We start from the raw sequence: 5779 nt of genomic DNA on the forward strand, positions 1-5779 counted from the left end.
CCAGACGGGAATTCCCAAATTCTTCCTTTTGGAATAAAGAAAAACAAAACTTCCCACAAAAAAAAAAAAAAAAGCTGATTAGGAACGTTTTTGTGATGATTAATTAAAGTGCATGACTAATGATTAATATTAGTAATAACATTTATTAATATTCATATAGCACCAGTCTATGATGCAAAGCATGCCAGAATAATATATTTAAGAATTTTACACATCCCTGCCCTAGTTTAGCTGACCAGCTATGGGGGTAAATTTACTAAGGTGGGAGGTTTTTTTTTAGAACTGGCGATGTTGCCCATAGCAACCAGTCAGATTCTAATTAACATTTGTCTAGCTGCTTCTAGAAGATAATAGATTCTGATAGGTTGCTATGGGCAGCATCACCAGTTCTAAAAAAACTCACACCTTAATAAATTTACCCCATGGGGTCTATTCATGTCTGTTCGTGAAATTGCTACCTGAAAATATCACTACATATCGTATAATATCAGTGTAATATATGGTAATTTTTGGTAGCCATTCAGGAAAACTTACTTGTCCAGCAACGTCCCCCTATAAACAGTCCCTCTGCGATTCTGTTGAGCCTGCGGAGAAGTAATTACCCCGATTAGTGTCGTTTGCACTGCACATGTGCTGGCAGTTTAATAGGCGGCACAGCGGACCGATGGAACAAAGCAGCGGTGACGATGGCAGTTAGAGGTGACTCGGCATCTCTATAGATTGTGATATGCTTGCGAGCAGGGCCCTCCTACCTCTTTGACTGTTATTTCACAGTTTTGTTTTAGCATTGTTGCTTCTAATTGTAAAGCGTAGCAGAACTTGCTACACTGTATAAGAAACTGCTAATGAACAAATAATATGGACAGAGGGGCGGCAAGGACAGGTGGTAGTGAGCAGTTTGTCTTTAAAAAAAATAAAAAAATATATATATATTTTTTTTTTTTTCATACAGGCTTGGACTGGCCCACTGGGGTACAGGGGAGACCACTGGTGGGCCCTACTGCCTGGGGACCCACCTCCTGCTCTAAGGATCAGGTTCCAGACTGTGCACTTGAATTATACATTATACATATTTCTCTTACGTCCTAGAGGATGCTGGGGACTCCGTAAGGACCATGGGGTATAGACGGGCTCCGCAGGAGACATGGGCACTATAAAGAACTTTTAGTATGGGTGTGCACTGGCTCCTCCCTCTATGCCCCTCCTCCAGACCTCAGTTAGATTTTGTGCCCAGAGGAGATAGGGTGCATTACAGAGGAGCTCTCCAGAGTTTCTCTGAAAAAGAATTTTGTTAGGTTTTTTATTTTCAGGGAGCACTGCTGGCAACAGGCTCCCTGAAAATAAAAGAGAGAGAAGCAGACCTACTTAAATGATAGGCTCTGCTTCTTAGGCTACTGGACACCATTAGCTCCAGAGGAAGTCGGAACGCAGGTCTTACCCCGCCGTTCGTCCTAGAGCTGCGCCGCCGTCCTCCTCGCAGAGCCGGAAGATAGAAGCCGGGTAAGTATAAGAAGAAAAGAAGACTTCAAGGCGGCAGAAGACTTCAGATCTTCACTGAAGTTACCGCTGTGCGCCATTGCTCCCACACACGGAACAGGCACTGATGGGTGCAGGGCGCAGGGGGGGCACCCTGGGCAGCAATAAACCTCTGGACTGGCATATAAGGGTACATTAGGCTGCGGTGGCAGTAAATGCAGTGATACCCCCCATTTTTTGTATATTAAAGCGGGACCGAAGCCCGCCGTTGGAGGGGGCGGAGCTTGATCTCTCAGCACTAACAGCGCCATTTTCTCCACAGAACGCTGCAGAGAAGCTGGCTCCCCGGACTCTCCCCTGCTGAACTCGGTGACAGAGGGCTGAAAAGAGGGGGGGGGGGGCATTTTTAAGGCGCAGTAAGTGTATACACATTGATTATATATATAAAAAGCGCTATCTGGGTTTTATTCCAGTGTCAGTTGGCGCTGGGTGTGTGCTGTCTCTCCAAAGGGCCTGGTTGGGGAATTGTCCCCTTATAGATATATCCCTGTGTGTGTGGGGGTGTCGGTACGTGCGTGTCGGCATGTCTGAAGCGGAAGGCTCATCCAAGGAGGAGGTGGAGCATATGAGTGGTGTGTCTCCGTCGGCAACGCCGGCTCATGATTGGATGGACATGTGGCATATGTTAAATGCAAGTGTGGCCTCATTACATAAGAGACTGGACAAAGCAGAGTCCAGGGAGAAAGCAGGGAGTCAATCCACGGATTGGATTGGGTCACAGGGCCCTTCTGGGTCTCAAAAACGTCCCCTATCCCAAATAGTAGATACTGATACCGACACGGATTCTGATTCCAGTGTCAACTACGATGATGCAAAATTGCACCCAAGGGTGGCAAAAAGTATTCAGTGTATGATTATTGCAATAAAAGATGTTTTGCATATCACAGATGACCCCTCTTGTCCCTGACACGAGGGTGCGCATGTATAAGGAAAAGAAACCTGAGGTAACCTTTCCCCCATCTCATGGGCTTAACGAGTTATTTGAAAAAGCTTGGGAAACTCCAGATAAAAAACTGCAGGTTCCCAAAAGGATTCTTATGGCATATCCTTTCCCTGCTCAGGACAGGGTACGTTGGGAATCCTCTCCCAGGGTGGACAAGGCTTTAACACGCCTGTCCAGGATGGTGGCGCTACCGTCTCCGGACACGTCAGCCCTCAAGGATCCTGCTGATCGCAGACAGGAGACTACTTTAAAGTTTATTTATGTGCATACAGGTGCTTTGCTCAGACCGGCAATAGCATCGGCATGGGTGTGTAGCGCAGTTGCAGCATGGACAGATACCTTGTCAGCTGACCTGGATACCCTAGACAGGGATACCATTTTATTAACCTTAGCCCACATTAAAGACGCAGTCTTATATATGAGGGACGCTCAAAGAGACGTTGGGCTGCTAGGTTCCAGAGCCAATGCCATGGCTATTTCTGCGAGACGAGCTCTATGGACCCGCCAATGGACGGGTGATGCAGACTCAAAGAAGCATATGGAGGTTTTACCTTACAAGGGTGAAGTGTTGTTTGGGGAGGGGCTCGCGGACCTGGTTGCCATAGCTACCGCGGGTAAATCTACCTTTTTACCTTTTGTTCCCCAACAGCAAAAGAAAATTCCACAGTATCAGATGCAGTCCTTTCGGTCGCATAAGTCCAGAAGAGGTCGGGGTTCCTCCTTCCTTGCCAGAGGTAAGGGTAGAGGAAAGAGAACACCTGCTTCGGCTAGTTCCCAGGAGCAGAAGTCCTCCCCGGCTTCTACAAAATCCACCGCATGACACTGGGGCTCCCCTAAGGGAGTCCGCACCAGTGGGGGAATGCCTTCGACTTTTCAGCCAAATCTGGATTCTTTCAGAAGTGGATCCTTGGGCGATGGAAATAGTTTCCCAAGGCTACAAGCTGGAATTCGGAGAGGTGCCCCCTCGCCGATTTTTCAAGTCGGCCTTACCAGCTTCACCACAAAAGAGTCTTTTCCAAAACTCTCCTTTTGGCTTTCTTTGTACTTGATATCCTTTCCCTGCTCAGGACAGGGTACGTTGGGAATCCTCTCCCAGGGTGGACAAGGCTTTAACACGCCTGTCCAGGATGGTGGCGCTACCGTCTCCGGACACGTCAGCCCTCAAGGATCCTGCTGATCGCAGACAGGAGACTACTTTAAAGTTTATTTATGTGCATACAGGTGCTTTGCTCAGACCGGCAATAGCATCGGCATGGGTGTGTAGCGCAGTTGCAGCATGGACAGATACCTTGTCAGCTGACCTGGATACCCTAGACAGGGATACCATTTTATTAACCTTAGCCCACATTAAAGACGCAGTCTTATATATGAGGGACGCTCAAAGAGACGTTGGGCTGCTAGGTTCCAGAGCCAATGCCATGGCTATTTCTGCGAGACGAGCTCTATGGACCCGCCAATGGACGGGTGATGCAGACTCAAAGAAGCATATGGAGGTTTTACCTTACAAGGGTGAAGTGTTGTTTGGGGAGGGGCTCGCGGACCTGGTTGCCATAGCTACCGCGGGTAAATCTACCTTTTTACCTTTTGTTCCCCAACAGCAAAAGAAAATTCCACAGTATCAGATGCAGTCCTTTCGGTCGCATAAGTCCAGAAGAGGTCGGGGTTCCTCCTTCCTTGCCAGAGGTAAGGGTAGAGGAAAGAGAACACCTGCTTCGGCTAGTTCCCAGGAGCAGAAGTCCTCCCCGGCTTCTACAAAATCCACCGCATGACACTGGGGCTCCCCTAAGGGAGTCCGCACCAGTGGGGGAATGCCTTCGACTTTTCAGCCAAATCTGGATTCTTTCAGAAGTGGATCCTTGGGCGATGGAAATAGTTTCCCAAGGCTACAAGCTGGAATTCGGAGAGGTGCCCCCTCGCCGATTTTTCAAGTCGGCCTTACCAGCTTCACCACCGGAGAGGGAAGTAGTGTTAGCTGCAATTCAAAAGCTGTGTCAACAGCAAGTGGTGGTCAAGATTCCCCTGGTCCAACAGGGAAAAGGGTATTATTCAACCCTGTTCGTGGTCCCGAAGCCGGATGGTTCGGTCAGACCCATTTTAAATTTAAAATCCCTAAACCTGTACTTGAAAAAGTTCAAATTCAAGATGGATTCGCTCCGAGCGGTAATATCCAGCCTGGAAGGGAGGGATTTTATGGTGTCACTAGACATAAAGGATGCATACCTTCATGTCCCCATATACCCTCCTCATCAGGAGTACCTGAGATTCGCTGTACAGGACTGTCATTACCAGTTTCAGACGTTGCCGTTTGGGCTTTCCACGGCCCCGAGGATTTTCACCAAGGTAATGGCGGAGATGATGGTGCTCCTGTGCAGGTAGGGAGTCACAATTATCCCATACTTGGACGATCTCCTGATAAAGGCGAGATCGAGAGACCAATTGCTGAAGAGCGTGTCGCTCTCCTTGAAAGTGCTGCAACAGCACGGTTGGATTCTCAATCTGCCAAAGTCACAATTGGTTCCAACGACTCGGCTATCATTCCTAGGCATGATTCTGGACACGGAACAAAAGAGGGTTTTTCTCCCATTGGAAAAAGCCCAGGATCTCCAGAACATGGTCAGAGACCTGCTAAAACCAAAAACAGTGTCTGTTCATCAATGCACTCGGGTTCTGGGAAAAATGGTGGCAGCCTACGAGGCCATCCCCTTCGGCAGGTTTCATGCGAGGACTTTTCAGTGGGACCTTCTGGACAAGTGGTCCGGGTCCCATCTACAAATACATCAGAAAATAACCCTGTCCCCCAGGGCCAGGGTGTCTCTCCTGTGGTGGCTGCAGAGTGCTCACCTTCTAGAGCAGGGGTGGTGAACCTTTTTTCTACCGAGGGCCATTTGGATATTTATAAAATCCTACGGGGGCCATACAAGTCTGCCCCCACGCGCGCCAAAAAAATGGGTGTGGCCAGTTAAAATGGGACGTGATACACATATGCCCCCAATAGTGCAGTGCCAGATCCACAATTGCCCCCACAGTGCCAGGTATACAAATGCCCCCACAGTGCTAGGTATACAAATGCCCCTCACAGTGCCAGGTATACAGATGCCTCCACAGTGCCAGGTATACAAATGCCCCCACAGTGCCAGGTATACAGATGTCCACACAGTGCCAGGTATACAGATGCCCCCACAGTGCCAGGTATACAAATTCCCCTCACAGTGCCAGGTATACAGATGTCCCCACAGTGCCAGGTATACAGATGCCCCCACAGTGCCAGGTATACAAATGCCCCCACAGTGCCAGGTATAC

The sequence above is a fragment of the Pseudophryne corroboree genome, chromosome 1 (genome assembly GCF_028390025.1).
Source record: "Pseudophryne corroboree isolate aPseCor3 chromosome 1, aPseCor3.hap2, whole genome shotgun sequence".
NCBI classification, from domain to species: Eukaryota; Metazoa; Chordata; class Amphibia; order Anura; family Myobatrachidae; genus Pseudophryne; species Pseudophryne corroboree.